This window comes from Salvelinus fontinalis, chromosome 10, assembly GCF_029448725.1.
Source record: "Salvelinus fontinalis isolate EN_2023a chromosome 10, ASM2944872v1, whole genome shotgun sequence".
NCBI lineage: Eukaryota > Metazoa > Chordata > Actinopteri > Salmoniformes > Salmonidae > Salvelinus > Salvelinus fontinalis.
The window spans coordinates 29,860,872-29,882,619 of record NC_074674.1 but is presented as its reverse complement, the minus strand read 5'-3'; the positions used below and the strand labels follow the sequence as shown (position 1 = coordinate 29,882,619).

The 21,748-nt window shown below is 41.4% G+C and overlaps 1 protein-coding gene across 1 annotated transcript in view; it reads right to left on the bottom strand.

The window, feature by feature from the left end:
- Window positions 1-420: 420 nt before the first annotated feature.
- LOC129863982 (lys-63-specific deubiquitinase BRCC36) overlaps window positions 421-21,748 on the bottom strand; it is a 46,854-nt gene continuing 25,526 nt past the window's right edge. The window contains exon 8 of the mRNA XM_055936478.1: window positions 421-711. The gene's annotated coding sequence lies outside the window, so the exon portion shown is untranslated. The remainder of the gene's footprint in view (window positions 712-21,748) is intronic.

The window sequence follows — 21,748 nt, the reverse complement described above, 5'->3', positions numbered from 1 at the left end:
TGTATTTATTTTGAAAGAAGATCGAAACAGAAGATGACAAATGGTTCAAAGTTTGTTGTTTGTTTGCTTTCTTGCTATACAACATTTCCCCAATTATTTTGCAGCCTGAGACTTAGGCCCCAATCAGTGTTGAATCATTATTGGCTGGATTGAGGCTATAACTGCTACCGTGAACTCTCTGACTCTCCTCTCCATCAGGGTACCTCTGTGTTCACACCCTCTCTCATTTATGGCTGAATTTCCCTCTTAAAAGCAGTGTCTTCTTTTTCGTTTAACTCTCCTCCCTGTTGGGTCAGAGAGCTACCATGGTGTTGTTATAAAGGGAGAGAGGGAGGCCCTATGCAGTATAACCATCCCACTGAATATGGGATGTTGGATGTGGTAATGAAATGTAAACAAGTTGCCTCCTCGCAGCGTATGTTCTTTATCTTGGGATTGTAATGTTTTAATAGTTTGCATTTCAGACAGCCAAGGGCACTTTAACAAGTCATAATACATACTGTAAAAATGGGTAAGACCTCCTTTGACAACATACAGTGTATATGAAATCTGTTGTTATGATATGTAAACAAGTTTGTAAGCAAGCTATTGCAGCTGGCCTCCATGATAGTGCCTCCACCATGGATCAGCTGTGGAGCGGAAGCCTTCTATGTCCCGCAGACAGGATGGTGGTCCCTCATGGAGCAAATGGATTCACAGCTGTGCAATGTCCTTGGGGAGGAGAGAGAAAGAGAGAGAAAGAGAGGTTTATTTCAATTTCAACATTAAATAGTATCAATAGCACTTAATGCTGAATTATTTGACACGACATACATAAATACACAATACACATGAAAACCATCAACACAATAAAATATACAACTTATGGGGGGGGGGGCATAAAGAGAGAGAGCAAGAAAGAGAGAGGGGGGGCAGAGAGAGAAGGGGAATGAGAGAGACAGAGATAGGGCCAGGGAGATGAACAAAGGGACAAGAGAGAGGCGGGGGTCAGAAAGGGGAGAGTGCAGAGAGAGCAAGAAAGTGGGATTTAAAGTGGAAGAATGGGAGAAAAACATTCAAATGCTTAACTGCAGTTAAAGCAGAGGTATTTTTGACTGCTTTGCTGATCACTAATTTCTTATATGGCCACCCGCACTGCTTCTTGACACACTGCTCGCTTAACTAGTGACCACGACAGTGCGCATGCGCCCAGCCCACCACAGGAGTCACTAGAGCACGATGGGGCAAGGACATCCTTGCCGGCCAAACCCTCCCCTAACCCGGACGACGCCGGTCGCGGCCAGCTGCGACACAGACCGGGATCGAACCCGGGTCTGCAGTGACGCCTCAAGGGATGCAATGCAGTGCCTTAGACCGCTGCGCCACTCTGGAGGCCCAGTGAAATTCACTTCAAATAATGGCAGTCTTCTGGGTGTGTGTTGTATTGTCTGTGTACTTGTAGTCTGTCCAGTATCCCCCTCCTTCCCCCATCCTCCTCATCCCCCATCTCTCCCATACCCCCCTCGGGAGCTGCACGGATGAACAAGCTCATTCTACTCGCTGGCTGTTCCCCATGCATGACTGATGTTCGGTTGGATATCCTTGACTGATTCCTGTTCTGCGGTGAGGAAGTGTGTCAGAGCACAGCCATCCCCCCCCAGCACCCCATAGATTTAAGCACCATCATGACCACCATAATCCTCAAGACTCTCCAGATACTGGGGGGGCTTGTCCACTTGGCAGCATCCCCTCCCTTGAGGCCCAGCTGTAGACACATACCCTGCTAAGATGGTGTGTCTATCCTCCTCTGCCCTCTGCATAGGGAATACTGTTTGGATACTGTATACGGTATAATCTATTTTTCACTTTATTTATTTCTCACTGGGGTCCTTGAGGAGTATCATTCAAGGTGCTGTGGAAATGGACCTCTTACAGTCTGTTAGAGCGCCAGTGTCTCGTGTCAGTTTTTCTGTTACTGTTTCCACTCAGTTTGAAAAACAGACAGTTGGCTGTGCCGATTACAACCCTTTTCACCTGAAATCACTTAGGATTAGCTCTGATTTCTCTGAGCACTCCTCTGACACGGAGCATAAAAACAACCACAGTCTCAGTGGCCAATGAACCTCAGAAAACTAAAGATCAATAAATGGGCAAGAAGAGGAAGAGGGCTATTTTGGCTATTTTCTGGCTATTTTCATGTTCTCTTTCATATTTCCCCCTTTACATGAAAAACCGGCAGACGGAATATACTGTAGGCGCTGGTTAGTTGTGTGTTTGGACCAGGAGCAACATCTTCTGGTGAGATTTGATAGTAGTGAGCACTGAACACAGAAAAATGACAGATGATACCATTCTGATGAACAAATCTCCCAAAAAGAACATGAGAGAAAAATTTGCCAACACTTTATTTTAAGGGTATCTAATAAACCATTAAAAAATAATTTATAAATTCTGTGTTCACCATTTATTACTCATTCCTCCCGCATTTATAAACCATTTACTAATCATTAGTAAAGTATTTTTGCAGTCCCTAATCTAAAGTGAGCCCTAGTTATACGTTATAAATATTTTATAAATGTTGTGAGTGACCAGTGTAATTTCTCACAATAAGATGGGCATGGCTTTGGTAGACAATCCATTAGTACCACTACCTGGAAAAAGAATAAGCACACAACACAGGATCTTTAAGGAAATATACAGTACCAGTCAAAAGTTTGGACACCTCTCATTCAATGGTTTTTCTTTATTTTTTACTATTTTCTACATTGTAGAATAATAGTGAAGACGTCAGAACTATGAAATAACACATATGGAATCATGTAGTAACCAAAGAAGTGTTAAACAAATAAAAAACATATTTTAGATTTCAGCTTTGCATACTCTTGGCATTCTCTCAACCAGCTTCACCTGGAATGCTTTTCCAACTGTCTCGAAGGAGTTCCCACATATGCTGAGCACTTGTTGGCTGCTTTTCCTTCACTCTGCAGTCCAACTCATCCCAAACCATCTCAATTGGGTTGAGGTCGGGGGATTGTGGAGGCCAGGTCATCTGATGCAGCACTCCATCACTCTCCTTCTTGGTCAAATAGACCTTACACAGCCTGGAGGTGTGTTGGGTCATTGTCCTGTTGAAAAACAAATGATAGTCCCACTAAGAGCAAACCAGATGGGATAGTGTATCGCTGCAGAATGCTGTGGTAGCCATGCTGGTTAAGTGTGCCTTGAATTCTAAATAAATCACAGACAGTGTCACCAGCGAAGCACCCCCACACCATCACACCTCCTCCTCCATGCTTCACGGTGGGAACTACACATGCAGAGATCATCCGTTCACCTAATCTGCGTCTCACAAAGACACAGCGGTTGGAACCAAAAAGCTCAAATATGGACTCATCAGACCAAAGGACAGATTTCCACCAGTCTAATGTTCATTGCTCGGGTTTCTTGGTGTCCTTTAGTAGTGGTCTCTTTGCAGCAATTCAACCATGAATGCCTAATTAACACCGTTTCCTCTGAACAGTTGATTTTGAGATGTGTCTGTTACTTGAACTCCGAAGCATTTCTTTGGGCTGCGATTTCTGAGGCTGGAAACTCTAATGAACTTATTCTCTGCAGCAGAGGTAACTCTGGGTCTTCTAATTCCTGTCTAATTCTAGTTTCATCATAGCGCTTGATGGTTTTTGCGATTGCACTTGAAGAAACATTCAAAGTTCTTTAAATTTTACGTATTGACTGACCTTCATGTCTTAAAGTAATGATGGACTGTCATTTATCTTTGCTTATTTGAGCTGTTCTTGACATAATATGGACTTGGTATTTTACCAAATAGGGCAATCTTCTGAATACCACACCTACCTTGTCACAACACAACTGATTGGCTCAAACGCATCAAGAGGGAAAGAAATTCCACAAATGAACTTTTAACAAGGCACACCTGTTAATTGAAATGCATTCCAGGTGACTACCTCATGAAGCTGGTTGAGAGATTGCCAAGCTTGTGCAAAGCTGTCATCAAGGCAAAGGGTGGCTACTTTGAAGAATCTCAAATATAAAATATATTTTGATTTGTTTAACACTTTTTTGGTTACTACATGATTCCATTTGTGTTATTTTATAGTTTTGATGTCTTCACTATTATTCTACAATGTAGAAAATAGTAAAAATAAAGAAAAGCCCTTGAATGAGTAGGTATATCCAAACCTTTGACTGGTACTATATATAAATATGTGAATAACTAGCTTACTAACATTTACAAATCTAGGAGTAATGATTAATAAATGGTGAACACACAATTTATAAATGCCTTCTAAATGGTTTATTAGGTACCCATAAAATAAAGTGTTACCAAAAATTCCCACTTGCAAATCCTGTCCATATGTTTTACATCATTCAACATGAAAAAACAAGCAAGTGTTGTTTCTTGAAAAGCAAGCGTTGTTTTTTAAAATACCATCTGTTTGTTGGACATAATAACCGTTGTATGAGCTATGGCCAGCAATAAGAGCAAGACATTTTCATCAAAACTGAAAAATGAGCTGTCATCAGTAGGGGTCATACTATTAGTTATAGCCAGCACACAGCTCTGCTTCAAATGACCCCTCACCATGCACTGGAACTTCTAATGTAATCAGAATGATGTAATCCACTGACCAATGCCGCCCCTATTCTGATGTAATTCCTGTTCTAGAGCCAAAATGCTTGTTTAGGTTTCATCTCTGAAGAATGACACAAGCAATACATATTCACGAATTGGGGGGGGGAAGGAACATCAAGGTGATTTCCACGTATTGGAGAAACATCATCAAATAGGGCACTGACAGCTGTCAGTGTAGCTAGCTAGCACGCTAACCTTATCTAGCTAGCTAATGTTATCTGTTGTTGCTGGGTTTTTTAAACTACACTGTATTCAAAAGAGCTAGGCTTTGGCTGGTTCTGCAGCTGGAGTTGTCATAAACATTTAGGGAAAACCAGTATCTTTGACTTTGCCATCTATTGTTATCCCCAAAGTGTTAACACTTTCCAGAAATTGCGGCCTACGAATCCGCAATAGAAATAGTAATAAGATGAAGCTCCGGGAGTATGGATAACTATTGAAAGATTTAGAGACATGTGCTTTTCAACATTGTAATGGACAGGTGCAACCTTCAGTAGGTAGGCTGCTGGGAGTATTCGGCTGCGATACAGCGAAGCCAAATCAGCCCCTGATTTGGGAAGTAAAATGATAGGCTACATGACTTTGCTCATGATGCATGCTGCAAATGATGTACCCAGGGCTGCGTAGGTTACTTTCTAAATGTCATTTCGTTACAGTTACTACTTACCTCTCCAAAATTGTAATCAGTAACAGTAATTTACCTTTGGATTACCCAAACTCAGGATTAGTGATTTTTCCAATAGAATCCTATAGGGTTCTTACAGTCCTATAGGATTTTGTGTCACTATCAGAATCCTATTGAAATCCTATTGGAATCCTTTTTTCCTATTGGAAATAAAAAAGTAATCATTGAATCCTATAGGATTCTTGCAGTTCTATAGGATTTTGTGTCACCTGTATCAGAATCCTATTGGGCTGATTTCTTTCCTATTGGTAATCAAAAGTAATCATATTGGACCCTGTATGATTCTCGCAATCCTATAGTATTTTGGAACACCTCTATCAGAATCCTTTTGGAATCCTATTGGACTACTTTTTTGGGGGACCCACCTTCTCACACCCTCCTCTCCAGTTCCCGGATCACTCTCCGCCACATGGCCTCAAACTGCACCATTTTGTTTCTCGCCGTCGCCCACTCAATTTCATCATTTAGATAATAAAGCAATTTACCTTTCCATTATGTTATCAGATTTTGGAACCAGTTCTATTGGACTCCTATAGGATTCTATCCTATATGATTAAATCTTATAGTATTCTATAAGATTCCAATTCAATAATCAAATAGAAAAATCCTATCAGATTGTGGAACCAGTCCTATTGGACACCTATGGGATTCTATCCTATAGGATTCCAATACACAAATCCTATCAGCTTTTGGAACCAGTCCTATTGGTCTCCTATAGGATTCATCTTGAGAGAAAAAAATACTATAGGAGTCCAATAGGACTGGTTCCAAAATCTGATAGGAATCATATAGGATAGTCTTCCAAATCTGATAGGATTTTCTATTGGATTTAAAAAAAAAAAATGTAATCCTATAGGATTTTTTGACCAGGGATGCTTTGGGCACTACCGAAAAGTGCTATTTGCATGTGAAAATGTAATAACATAGGCCTATGCTGCATTTGCTATAAGCATATTGTTTATGTTTTTGTTGGTGACACTTTGATATCTCTATAATTTGCAGCTGCAGTCTATCAAAAGTGTGTGAGTTTGATCATGTGTCCATTAGGCCTATGGAGAACAAAAATAAAATAACAGTATGGAGCACAATACCATGGAGGAGTTTAGAAGAAGGGAGGAAATCCCTCAAACCTTTATTCCATAGGCTGGGATCCGCACTATGCAGCTGTTGAAAGAGCCCATTTTTTACTTGATGTCCACTTGTCGCAAAAACAATAATTGATAGGCAGCTCAAACTTCTTAAATTCCAACATTATTGGGTTAAAATACACATATACAATTGTGAACAGCCATCCACAACAACCACAATCCGTAATGCGCAAATAGCTAAATGAGAGAGCAGCAGTGTGATTCACATGAATACCCTATGTAGATATCCATAAAAAGTTATATCCATGTAGGCTACAACACTGCTTTCGTCCTTACCTCAAAGCGTTTATTCAAGTTGGATAATCTTTGGATCCCAACAGCAGTCACACCATTTGAAAACATAGCTTTGACTGTAGCCTACAAAAGCATATTCCTGCCCTTTTCCCATGGTCTCTGACTTGTGGTCAGACTTTCATGTGGAAAAACTTAAACTTGTGTCCTTTTTCAATGCTGATCTGAATGTCATAGAAAAAAAGTAAAAGTGATGCTAGAGGTATCATCTAGTTTTTCAAACGTACCTGTAATCTGATTACAATAGTTTTGCTGGTAATGTAACAGATTACAGTTTGGGTTTTTGTAATCAGATACTCCCGAACACTGCATGTAACAACACCCTGAGTGCATCTGACACGAAACACCAATACAAATTTAACATCAGCACAACAAATTAGATAAACAAGTTCCTTGAGTTTTCATTATGGGAAAAGGCACCTTTGGCTTCTAGATGCACAAATAGCATGCAGTGTAACAAAGCGTTAGTGGTCAAAGACAATTCTTGGGGCAACGGGGGGAGTTGGGTTGAAAAATGCAATTCTATCACGCCATTATACCATTTATAAAATAGTTAGATACTTTAAGGTTTCATGCTTGTTTCTTCCAAAACGAGGAAGAATTTTGAGTTTTGGTACAAAGATTCCCAGTGGAAAATCAGTCTGTCAGAGCGCGACGAAGAGGCGCACCTGCTAATTTTACTTTTCTATTGAACATACTTCTTTCCGTATGAAATATTATAGTTTATTTACATTTTAGGGCACCTGAGGATTAAATATAAACGTAGTTTGACTTGTTTGAACAAAGTTTAGCGGTAGCTTTTTGGATTCCTTTGTCTGCATGTTGAACTAGTGGATTACTGAAATCGATGGCGCCAACTAAACAAACATTTTGGGATATAAAGAAGGATTTTATCTAACAAAACAACCATTCATGTTGTAGCTAGGACCCTTGGGATTGCAAACAGAGAAAGATTTTCAAAGTAAGTGATTTATTTAATCACTATTTGTGATTTTATGAAGCCTGTGCTTGTTAAAAAATATGTTGATGTGGGGCGCCGTCCTCAAACAACCTCATGGTATGCTTTCGCTGTAAAGCCTATTGTAAATTGGACAATGCAGTTAGATTAACAAGAATTTAAGCTTTTAAACGATATAAGATACTTGCATGTTCATAAATGTTTAATATTACGATTATTTATTTGAATTGCGCGCTCTCCAATTTCACCGGATGTTGTCGACAGGTGTCACACCCTGGCCTTAGTTATCTTTGTTCTCTTTATTATTTTAGTTAGGTCAGGGTGTGACATGGGGGATGCAGGTGTTTTTGTTATTGTCTAGGGGGTTTTGTATGTCTATGGGTGTTTGCTAATCTAGGTGTGATGTATGGCTATGGTTGCCTAGATTGGTTCGCAATTAGAGGCAGCTGTCTATCGTTGTCTCTGATTGGGAACCATATTTAAGCAGCCATATTCATTGGGTAGTTCGTGGGTTATTGTCTATGTGTAGTCTTTGTGTCAGCACTAGTTTTCATTTGCTTCACGTTCGTCGTTTATTGTTTTTGTATAGTTTGTCAAGTGTTTTTCATTTTCGTCTTCATTAAACATAGAAGAATGTATTCAAACCACGCTGCGCTTTGGTCCGCTTCTTACGACGATCGTGACAACAGGTGTCCCGCTAGCAGATTTTTTTTTGTTTTGAAAATAACGTGCCCAACATAAACGGACATTTTCTCTGGCCCAGATCGTAGAATATGCATATAATTTACAGATTAGGATAGAAAACACTCCAAAGTTTCCAAAACTGTGAAAATATTGTCTGTGAGTATAACAATACTTATTCTGCATTCAAAAACCTGAGAAAATGTAACCCGGAAGTGATTTTTAAAAAAAATGTTTTATCTGTGTTTCCTGGCCCGCCTATCCTCCATTTAAAGGGTTATCAACCAGATTCCTTTTCCAATTACTTCCTCAGGCTGTGACTAGGCTTTAGACATAATTTCAGGCTTTTATTTTGAAAAATGAACGAGTTTTTTCAAAACTAGTCAAGTGTCCTCCGAGTAGTTCCTGCGCGCGCGAGAGGAGCTCCCCATTTTCCGTTTGTCTCTTATTGAATAGGTAATGGTCCGGTTGAAATATTATCGATTATGTTTGTTAAAAACAACCTGAGGATTGATTATAAAAAACATTTGACATGTTTCTACGACCATTAAGGATACTTTTTGGAATTTGTCGAACGGAACACGGCTTTGATTTTCTGAGAATAATGTGCAACCCAAATGGCGGTTTTTGGTGATAAAAGTAATATTTATCGAACAAAAATAACATTTGTTGTGTAACTGGGAGTCTCGTGAGTGGAAACATCCGAAGATCATCAAAGGTAAGCGATTAATTTCATTGCTTTTCTGACTTTCGTGACCAAGCTAACCAAGCTAATATAAGGCTAGCTTGTTGTAGCACTGAAAGCTACACTCACAAAAGCTTGGATTTCTTTTGCTGTAAAGGATATTTTCAAAATATGACACGATAGGTGGATTAACAACAAGCTAAGCTGTGTTTTGGTATATTTCCCTTGTGATTGCATGATTATAAATATTTTTAGTAATATTTTTGCATGTGGCGCCCTGCAATTCTAGCAGTTGTGTAGGAAAGTGATCCTGTAATAGGGATCCGTAGCTGAAAGAAAGACTGTTGACATCTAGTGGAAGCCATAAGAATTGCAATCTGGGAGCTAGAATTGCATAGGACCCAGAGCTTTCCATTATAAAAAACTGTTTGGTTTTTCTTTGGATTTTCGCCTACCATATCAATTGTGTTATAGTCTGATACATTATTTTAACATTTATACGAACTTCAAAGTGACTCAGGTAGCCAAGGGGACACAAAGCTGTTTGGCTTAGCTCAGTCGTGAAGAAGAAGAACTTGGCAGCTCTGATTAATAAACAATGCCATGCTGGTGGGTGGTAACATTAAAATAAAATAAAAAAACAGTGCTGAAACAAAACTTCATCTGAAAAGTATTTGCATGTAATCTTATAAGGAAACATACGGCATTGACATGGATTTCTACGAATGTCCCACTTTGGATTTTCCACTTCAAGCCAAAGACAGTGCCTTCAGAAAGTATTCGCACCCCTTGACTTTTTCCAAATGTCGTTGTGTTACTGGCCTACACACAATACCACCTAATGTCAAAGTGGAATTATGTTTTTAGACATTTTTACAAATTAACTACAAATTAAAAGATGAAATGTCTCGAGTCAATAAGTATTCATCCCCTTTGTTATGGCAAGCCTAAATAAGTTCAGGAGTAAACATTTACTTATCAAGTAACAGAATAAGTTTAATTTACTCACTCTGTGGGCAATAATAGTGATTAACATGATATTTGAATGACTACCTCATACATACATCTGTAAGGTCCCTCAGTCGAGCAGTGAATTTCAAACACAGATTTAACCACAAAGACCAGGGAGGTTTTCTAATGCCTCACAAAGAAGGGCACCTATTGGTAAATGGGTACAAATATAAATAAAAGCAAACATTGACTATTCCTTTGTAGTGGATGGTGTATCAATACAACCAGTCACATTAAAGATACAGGCGTCCTTCCTAACTGAGTTATCGGAGAGGAAGGAAACCGCTCAGGGATTTCACCATGAGGCCAATGGTGACTTTAAAACAGTTACAGAATTGAATGGCTGTTATAGGAGAAAGACAACATTGAATGTTCCTGAGTGGCTTAGTTACAGTTTTGACTTAAATCGGCTTGAAAATCTAGTGCAAGACTTAAAAATGTCTGTCTAGCAATGATCAAATCAAATTGTATTTGTTCGCGTACACATATTTAGCAGATGTTATTGCGGGTGTAGTGAAATGCTTGTGTTCCTAGCTCCAGCAGAGCATGTAATATCTAACAATTCACAAGAATACATACAGATCTAGAAGTAAAAGGATGTACAGTAATCCCTCGTTTATCGCGGGGGTTACGTTCCGAAAATGACCCGCGATAAGTGAAATCCGCGAAATAGAAAACTTTTTTTTTTTTTACAATTAGCAACTATTACATGTATACAAATACAGTGACTCACGTGTAGGCCGTTTCACTGCTCTTCAGACTGGGCCGCTGCATCCTGACTGCGCTCTGCAGTGTTCTCTTCTTCTGAAGCCCGCGGTGCAGGTGTGTTTGTTCGGGAGAAGAACATAGTGATAGGCAGCTGTTGTCGCTCTTTTTTCTTCTTTGCAAAAAGATCCTTGTACACCGACATGCCACCATGTTTTTTGAGTTTTTAGCGAATCAGAATGCAGAGCACAATGCACCAAAAAAAAAAAAAAATGCATTATGAAAATCCGCGAAATAGCGAATCCGCGATAAGTGAACCGCGAAGTGGCGAGGGATCACTGTACTTGAGAAATATACTGTATGAATATTAGGACGAGCAATGTCGGAGTCCGGAGTATAAATATATACAGTTGAAGTCGGAAGTTTACATACACCTTAGCCAAATACATTTAAACTAAATTTTTTCACAATTCCTGACATTTAATCCTAGTAAGAATTCCCTGTCTTAGGTCAGTTAGGATCACCACTTTATTTTAAAACTTCTCTGATCTACCCATCCCGGTACTGGGATAATTGTCATCAGCAACGCTGAATAGCATAGCGCCACAGTCAAATAATATTACTAAAAAATATTCATATTCATGAAATCACAAGTGCAATATTGCAAAACACAGCTTAGCCTTTTGTTAATCCACCTGTCGTCTCAGATTTTGAAATTTACAGCGAAAGCAATACAAGCGTTTGTGTAAGTTTATCGATCGCTCGACAAGTACACTTAGCATCAGGTAACTTGGTCACGAAAATCAGAAAAGCAATCAAATTAATCGTTTACCTTTGATGATCTTCGGATGTTTTCACTCACGAGACTCCCAGTTAGACCGTTTGTTTGGTGCGTTATGCTCAGAAATCCACAGGAAAGAGCGGTCACGACAACGCAGACGAAAATTCCAAATAATATCCATAATGTCCACAGAAACATGTCAAACGTTTTTTATAATCAATCCTCAGGCTGTTTTTCAAATATATATTTGATAATATATCAACCGGGAGTGTTGGTTTTTCAATAGGACCGGGAGAAACAATGGCCGCCTTTCTCTGTTGCGCAAAACCCACTCTGAGAGCCCACACCTATCCACTTACGCAATGTGATCGTTCTCGCTCATTTTTCAATAAAAGCCTGAAACTATGTATAAAGACTGTTGACGCCTTAGGGAAGCCATAGAAAAAGGAATCTGGTTGATATCCCTTTAAATGGATGATAGGCATGCATAAGAACAGAGAGGTTTCAAAAAAAGAGGCACTTCCTGATTAGATTTTCCTCAGGTTTTCGCCTGCAATATCAGTTCTGTTAAACTCACAGACAATATTTTGACAGTTTTGGAAACTTTAGAGTGTTTTCTATCCTAATCTGACAATTATATGCATATTCTAGTTTCGGGGGCTGAGAAATAGGCAGTTTCAAATGGGTACGTTTTTTAGCCAAAAACGAAAATACTGCCCCCTATAGTTAAGAAGTTTTAACTTAATGAATGTGAAATGTCAAAATAACAGTAGAGAGAATTATTTCTTTCAGTTTTTAATTCTTTCATCACATTCCCAGTGGGTCAGAAGTTTACATATACTCAATTCTGAAAAACAGAGTTTAAATGTATTTGGCTAAGGTGTATGTAAACTTCCGACTTCAACTGTACATTTGAAATGAGTAAAACAGTATGTTAACATTATTAAAGTGACCAGTGATTCCATGTCTATGTACATAGGGCAGCAGCCTCGATGGTGCAGGTTTGAGTAACCGGTTGGTATCCGGCTAATGACAGTGACTAAATTCAGGACAGGGTACTTGGTGGAGGCCGGCTAGTGATAGGTAAAGGCCAACAGTTTGATGGCCTTTAGATAGAAGCCGTTTTTCAGTCTCACGATCCCAGCTTTGATGCACATTTACTGACCTCGCCATCTGGATGATAGCGGGGTGAACAGGCTGTGGCTTGGGTGGTTGATGTCCTTGTTGGTGATCTTTTTGGCCTTCCTGTGACATCAGGTGCTGTAGGTGTCCTGGAGGGCAGGCAGTGTGCCCCCAGTGATGCGGTTGTGGGCTGTCGCGCCTTCTTCACCACACTGTCTGTGTGGGTGGACCATTTCAGGTTGTCAGTGATATGTACGCCGAGAAACTTGAAGCTTTTCACATTCTCCACTGTGACCCTGTCGGCGGCTGAGCATGCACCCTTGTGGAGCCCCTGTGTTGAGGATCAGCATAGTGGAGATGTTGTTTCCTACCTTCACCACTTGGGGACGGCCCATTCGGAAGTCCACAACCCAGTTGCACAGGGCGGGGTTCAGACCCAGGTCCCCAAGCTTAACGTTGAGCTTGGAGGGTACTATGGTGTTGAAAGCTGAGCTGTAGTCAATGTACATCATTCTGATATAGGTATTCCTCTTGTCCAGGTGGGATAGGGCAGTATGCAGTGTGATGGCGATTGCATGGTGTGGATCTATTGGTGCGGTATGCAAATTGAAGTGGGTCTAGGGTGTCAGGTAAGGTGGAGGTGATATGATCCTTAACTAGCCTCTCAAAGCACTTCATGATGACAGAAGTGAGTGCCAAGGGGCAATAGTCATTTAGTTCAGTTACCTTTGCTTTCTTGGGTACAGGAACAAGAGTGTACATATTGAAGTAAGTGGGGAGAACAGACTAGGACAGGGAAAGATTGAATATGTCCATATACACTCCAGTCAGGTGGTCTGCACATGCTCTGAGGACGTGGCTAGGGATGCCGTCTGGGTCGGCAGCCTTGCGAGGGTTAACACGCTTAAATATCTTACTCACGTCGGCCACAGAGATAGAGAGCCCAAAGTCCTTGGGAGCGGCCCGCGTCGGTGGCACTGTGTTATTCTCAAAGCGGGCGAAGAAAGGGTTTAGCTTGTCCGGCAGCAAGATGTCGGTGTCCGCAACGTTGCTGGTTTTCCCTTTGTAATCCGTGATTGTCTGGAGTCCCTGCCACAGACTTCTCGTGTCTGAGCCGTTGAATTGCGACTCCACTTTGTCTCTGTACTAATGTTTTGCCTGTTTGGTTGCCTTACGGAGGGAATAACTGCACTGTTTTGTATTCAACCGTATTCCAAATCACCTTGCCATGGTTAAATGCGGTGGTTCACGGTTTCAGTTTTGTGCGAATGCTGCCATCTATCCACGGTTTTTGGTTTGGTTAGGTTTTAATAGTCACAATGGGAACAACATCCCCTTCCTGATGAACTCACAGTGTATACGTCAATGTTATTTTCAGAGTTATAGTAGCCCAGAACATATCCCAGTCCGCGTGATCAAAACAATCTTGAAGGATGGATTCCGATTGGTCAGACCATAGTTGAATAGACCTTAGCATACCTACTTTCTGTTTGAGTTTCTGCCTATAGGAATAGAGGAGCAGAATGGAGTTGTGATCTGATTTTCTGAAGGGAGGACAAAGCTTGAAGAAGTTTTTAAATGAAAATATTGTACAATCCAGGTGTGCAAAGCTCTTAAAGACTTACCCAGAAAAACACAGCTGTAATCGCTGCCAAAAGTTATTCTAATTCTAAGTGATTCTATTCTGTATTGACTCAGGGGTGTGAATACTTATGTAAATTAGATATGTATGTATTTAAATTTTCAATACATTACCAAACATTTTAAAAAATATATGTTTTCACTTTGTCATTATGGGGTATTGTGTGTATATGGGTGAGAGAAATAAATACATTTAATCAATTTTGAATTCATACTGTAACACAACAAAATGTTGAATAAGTCAAGGGGTATGAATACTTTCTGAAGGCACTGTGTATCCTACTTTGACTAAAAGTATAACTTATTGACTTAAATCGTTGTGCAAAATCATGGGGAAGCTTTGGGCATCGTCTTTAAGTTATAAAAAATAAATAAAAAATGTGCTGTTGTGGTGCATGTATGCCTGTCATACATGCAGTACCTTCAACTTTACACCACTGCATACCACAGATCACTAATACCTTGCTTGAATAATACATTCAAGCTGCTGCATGATAGTGTTGTCCCTTAGTTCCCTACAATGGCACCTTTCCTCCAGGGTGGTCTTGGCCTGCAAGTCTGTAACAACAGTAGCACCCCCGGGGGTAGCAGGTATGTTATGGCATAAACCAGAGTCAAGGCCCTCTATCCTGCTGAACAAGCTGCAGTGCTAGCACATAGCTGAGAGGTCCCAACTTTTTATCGAGGTAGTTTCGGGGGTCACTAATGTGGAATCCCTTCTGGGGTCTTTTCTCAAAGATTCCCAGTCCCACACCGTCTACACAGAGCTAAAAGCTCCACACGACTCTCTCAAATATTAAATCAAATCACAAGTCACATGTCACCAATCACTCACAGCCTCTAAGTGATGAGCTTAGCAACTCTGTGTTATTTTCCATTTTGATGAATATACTCCCCTGCATATTTATTTGGACAGTAAAGCTTTTAATTTGGCTGTATACTCCAGCATTTTGGATTTGAACTCAAATGTTTTATATGAGGTGACAGTACAGAATGTCACCTTTTATTTGAGGGTATTTTCATACATATCTGTTTTACCGTTTAGAAATGAAAGCACTTCATGTATCTAGACCCCCCATTTGAAGGTGTCACAAGTATTTGGACAAATTCACTTAGACTATTAAATTAGGTCAAAAGTTTTGTATTTGGTCCCATATTTCTAGCACGCAATCACTACATCAAGCTTGTGACTCTACAAACGTGTTGCATGAATTTGTTTTTTTGGTTGTGTTTTGGATTATGTTGTGCCCAATGTAAATGAATGGTACATCATTTATTGTATTTTGGAGTCACTTTTATTGTAAATAAAATATAATATGTTTTGGAACCCTTCTACATTCGTTCTACATGGGGTGGAGATAAATTTTTGCAGTTTTAAAGCACATTTCCTGCAATTCATGACTTACACCATGGAGGTCAGGGCCCTTGGGCATGTGCCTTGCGTGCCCGTTCGGTATTCGGCCACGATAAATACAAGTTTGCTGGCTCGACTAACTACCAATCTAAAAATTGTTAGCTCACATGGCTAATTGAGTGACTGTCAGTGACTGACATAACAAGAGAAAAACTACTGGTCCACAGACAAATTTCAAAATTGCACCTGATGTACTCCACTATTCTTACTTTTAGTAGTAAATTGAACGACTGCTTATGTCGCTTATGCCTAGGACCAGCCCTAATGTGACAACAGGAGGTGGGAGCTGCATGGAGAAGGCTGGTCTGTCCTCATTACCAGTTTAATACAGCAGAATGGAAAGCCATTCTCCCCTGGCCGCCAGTAGCTTCTAGGGATGGCAAGATCCAACCGTCTGTAAAACTTGTCTCTGCCACACTGCAGGACACAGAGAGAGCTACATAAATTCTATCCTTGCTTGGCTGTGTGGCTGCAGGCTGCTGCTCCGCATCAGAGCACCTCAGTCTGTGCTAACTGGGTTACACTGAAAACAGGCCCTTTTCCAGGAAGTCCCACCCAGCCAAGGGGGTGAGGCGACCGTGGGTGAAATTACTGCAGATGCAGCCCCTTGGTTATTATTAATGAGAGGACAGGAAGAGATGTCAGGAGAGAGTGAAGGCACGTTGGTACATGAAAACCCATTCATGCACCTCAGCACAACATAGCCACATTAATCCTCCTAGTCATATACAGTATCTTATCTAGCAAGGTACACCATTTCAAGCCTCATTGACAAGAGACCATTTTTCACAAGAGACTATAACATTTTCTGGGAATCATTGCAACTGCCTATATCTGAATGGTGTCCTGATTTTTACTGGACTGACTGACTGTTGACACAAGAGAGTAGAGGACAGAAAGCATTTAACCCGTTTTAACTCCTTTTTACCTCACTCCCCTACCAATCTATCTTCCTCACTTGAGAGACCTTTAAATCAAGATGAGGAGCCCAATGGAGTGTATCTGAGCCAATCTCCTGCCTTGTGACAGGGTATCTATGGATGTATGAGGGGGACAGCCTTCTCGCAGGCCCTCCTCTCAGATTGATGGTTCCCGCTCCCATAGTTTAAATCTCTACAATCGCCATAGTTCTTGTCATGAGTCGACACATAAAGACTCGCTGTCAGGGTGGCCAAGTCTACAAGCAGGTGACAGCCCCTTACAGATGACAGCATTGGAACACATCAGAAGAGAGCTCATGGTTACACCTACATTTATCGCAGTAACATACCTTAAATTGTGGGAAAATGGTATACTGTCTATGCAAAGGTCCTCTGTAATCACTGTACACTGAGTTTTTTCCACATTAAACAATTTCATAATTATGTTACTGCTGTCCATGATTACCAGCAAATGTGTAACTCTGCTATCATTTCATGCTTATGTAGCCATAATAACAGGCTTATGGAGGGTACCAAATAAATCTCTGCTCTTGGAATCAGAGAAAATGTGAATGTGTGCATGTGTTCATGTGAGAACTAACATGCGTACACGTGGTTGCTAGAGCGTGTGTGAATGGAGTTGGATTGCACATAAACTTAGGCACTTAAAGGTCCAATGCAGTCGTTTTTATCTCAATATCAAATCATTTCTGGTTAACAATTTAATTGCGTTACTGTGATTATTTTCAATAAAAATTGTCAAAAAGAACAACAACAAAAAATCTCAGCAAAAAGCAATTTTTCAAGCAAGAATTTTGCTAGGACTGCCTGGAAGTGCTCTGAGTAGGGAGGTGAAAAGTGAAAAGTCACTTTTAGGTTTGGAAATCTCTTTCTTATTGGTCTATTAACTACTTTACCACCTGGTGATGTCATTCCACCAAAACAGGCAGAAATTTCAGGGGGCTTTTCAGACAGTAATTACACAAAGGGTCATTATCATAATTTTCACAATTTCACAGTATTATTCAAATCAAATCAAATTGTATTTGTCACATGTGCCGATTATCTTACAGTGAAATGCTTACTTAACCAACAATGCAGTTTTAAGAAAATATCTCTTACCTTTAGGGGGAAAGAAAAATAAATAATATAAGAGCAGCAGTAAATAACAATAGCGGGGCTGTATACAGAGGTACCGGTACAGAGTCAATGTGTCAATGTGCAGGGGCACCGGTGTCCAGGTAACTGTGGTAATTATGTACATGTCGGTAGGGTTATGCTATTATGGCTAAAGTGGCTATTGCATAGATAATAACAGAGAGTAGCAGCAGCGTATGGCGGGGTGCAAACAATCTGGGTAGCCATTTGATTAGCTGTTCAGGTGTCTTATGGCTTGGGGGTAGAAGCTGTTTAGAAGCCTCTTGGACCTAGACTTGGTGCTCTGGTACCGCTTGCCGTGCGGTAGCAGAGAGAACAGTTTATGACTAGGGTGGCTGGAGTATTTGACAATTTGTAGGGCCTTCCTCTGACACCGACTGGTGTAGAGGTCCCGGATGGCAGGAAGCTTGGCCCCAGTGATGTACTGGGCCATATGCACCACCCTCTGTAGTGACTTGCAGTCGGAGGCCGAGCAGTTGCCATACCAGGCAGTGATGTAACCAGTCAGGATGCTCTCGATGGTGCAGCTGTGAAACCTTTTGAGGATCTGAGGACCCATGCCAAATCTTTTCAGTCTCCTGAGAGGGAATAGGTTTTTTCGTGCCCTCTTCACGACTGTCTTAGTGTGCTTGGACCATGTTAGTTTGTTGGTGAAATGGGAGCCAAGGAACTTGAAGCTCTCAACCTGTTCCACTACAGCCCCGTCAATGAGAATGGGGGCGTGCTCGGTCCTCCTTTTCCTGTAGTACACAATCATCTCCTTTGTCTTGATCACATTGAGGGAGAGGTGGTTGTCCTTGCACCCCATGGTCAGGTCTCTGACCTCCTCCCTATAGGCTGTCTCACTGTTGTCGGTGATCAGGCCTACCACTGTTGTGTCATCTGCAAACTTAATGATGGTGTTGGAGTTGTGCCTGGCCGTGTAGTCATGAGTGAACAGGGAGTACAGGAGGGGACTGAGCACGCACCCCTTAGGGTCCCCCATGTTGAGGATCAGCGTGGCGGATGTGTTGTTACCTACCCTTACCACCTGGGGGCGGCCCGTCAGGAAGTCCAGGATCCAGTTTCAGAGGGAGCTGTTTAGTCCCAGGGTCCTTAGCTTAGTGATGAGCTTTGAGGGCACTATGGTGTTGAACGCTGAGCCGTAGTCAATGAATAGCATTCTCACATAGGTGTTCCTTTTGTCCAGGTGGGAAAGGACAGTGTGAAGTGCAATAGAGATTGCATCATCTGTGGGTCTGTTGGTGCGGTGTACAAATTGGAGCGCATCTAGGGTTTCTGGGATAATAGTGTTGATGTGAGCCATGACCAGTCTTTCAAAGCATTTCATGGCTACAGACGTGAGTGCTACGGGTCGATAGTCATTTAGGCAGGTTATCTTAGTGTTCTTGGGCACAGAGACTATGGTGATCTGCTTGAAACATGTTGGTTTTACAAACTCAGATAGGGAGAGGTTGAAAATGTCAGGGAAGACACTTGCCAGTTGGTCAGCGCATGCTTGGAGTACACGTCCTGGTAATCCGTCTGGCCCAGCGGCCTTGTGAATGTTTACGTGTTTAAAGGTCTTACTCACATCGGCTGCGGAGAGCGTGATCACACAGTCATCCGGAACAGCTAATGCTCTCATGCATGTTTCAGTGTTACTTGCCTCGAAGCGTGCATAGAAGTAATTTAGCTCGTCTGGTATGCTTGTGTCACTGGGCAGCTCTCGGGTGCACTTCCCTTTGTAGTCTGTAGTAGTTTGCAAGCCCTTCCACATACGACGAGCGTCGAAGCCGGTGTAGTACAATTCGATCTTAGTCCTGTATTGACGCTTTACCTGTTTGATGGTTCGTCAGAGAGCATTGCGGGATTTCTTATAAGCTTCCGGGTTAGAGTCCCACTCCTTGAAAGCGGCAGCTCTACCCTTTAGCTCAGTGCGAATGTTGCATGTAATCCATGGCTTCTGGTTGGGGTATGTACGTACAGTCACTGTGGGGACGACGTCCTCAATGCACTTATTGATGAAGCTAGTGACTGATGGGTTGTACTCCTCAATGCCATCGGAAGAATCCAAGAACATTTTCCAGTCTGTGCTATCAAAACAGTCCTGTAGTTTAGCATCTGCTTCATCTGATCACTTTTTTATAGACCGAGGGAGAGCTTTGTACGCGTCTCTGTGTGTGGAGTAAAGGTGGTCTAGAATTCTTTTCCCTCTGGTTGCACATTTAACATGCTGATAGAAATTCGGTAAAACTGATTTATGTTTCCCTTCATTAAAGTCACCGGCAACTAGGAGCGCCGCCTCTGGATGAACGTTTTCCTCTTTGCTTATGGCAGAACACAGCTCATTTAGTGCGGTTTAGTGCCAGCCTTGCTCTATGATGGTATGTAGACAGCTACGAAAAATACAGATGAAGACTCTCTAGGTAGATAGTGTGGTCTACAGCTTATCATTAGATACTCTACCTCAGGCGAGCAAAACTTTGAGACTTCCTTAGATATCGTGCACCAGCTGTTGTTTACATATATGCATAGGCCCCCGCCCCATGTCTTACCAGAGGCTGCTGCTCTGTTTGCCGATAGAGTGTATAACCTGCCAGCTGTATGTTCTTGATGTCGTCTTTCAGCCAAGACTCGGTGAAACATAAGATATTACAGTTTTGAATGTCTCGTTGGTAGGATATACGTGCTATCAGTTCGTCCCATTTATTTTCCAGCGATTGATCGTTAGCTAGCAGAACGGAGGGTAAGAGCAGATTAGCCACTTGTCATCTGATCCTTGCAAGGCACCCTGATCTTTTGCCTCGAAATCTCAGTTTCCTTCTCCAGCGAATCACGGGGATCAGGGCCTGGTCGGGTGTCTGCAGTAAATCCCTCGCGTCCGACTCTTTGAAGAACTCCTTGTCCAATTTGAGGTGAATAATCCCAGTTCTGATGTCCAGAAGCTTTTTTTGGTCATAAGAGATGGTAGCAGCAACATTATGAACAAAACAAGTTACGAACAACGCGAAAAAACTAAAAGAATAGCATGATTGGTTGAGAGCCAATAAGACGGCAGCCCTACTCACCGGGGCAATCATATTTCAACCTCTTAGTGTGAAAATATATATAAAACACTGGAAAATTGAGTTTTTTTGACTGCACTAGACAGCTAAATAACAGCTAGCAAACCAAATAGCAGGACTCAGCAGAGAAATGGAGGGAAAGTGTGGAGAAACTACAGAAAAGGGTTCCACAGCCACCAGAGGGACTCTAGGGAGCAGTGAGGGAAAAAAGGTACCATCTGATCTGGGTCCCTAGTCACTGCCTCTAACTTCTCCCTCTGATTGCAGACTGGGTCTGGAACAGCCATTAGAACAGATATCAGACACGAATATGAACAGTTTGTACTTTCATGTGAATGTGGGCAAAAAGCCAGTTTGGGACAGTTTTGGGAGATACGTATGCGGGGGGGATCCAACTGTACTTGTTCTATTTCTGTTCTCTTCCTCTCTTTTCTGGCATAATTGTTGCAATTGGGAATTCCTGTTGGAAGCCATGTACAACATGTTGCTTTTTAGAGTATTCCTTATTTCTCTGTAAGACACAATCTATAAATGTCATACTGGTATTGAGGGAATCCAGGGGAAATGTTTCACCAGTAAAACCTTAACATGAAACATTTAAGAGTGGGTGTAGATACTGTATATCATAGCAGTATATGGATTTTGGCAATTATGTCTCTGTGTACTAACAGATACCAATAGACTTCCAGTCACTGAGCTAGTTAGCATTGGCCCCCGAAACGACATCAAATTTCCTTCATACTGGACAAAGAGACATAATGGTATCCACGAGTTCATCTGACTCTGGGGAAGTTGATAAAGGGCCTCATTGCCAAAATCCCGAAGATCCCTTCAAGGTCAAAGAGGTTCAGTGGTTTGTCTGATTGGA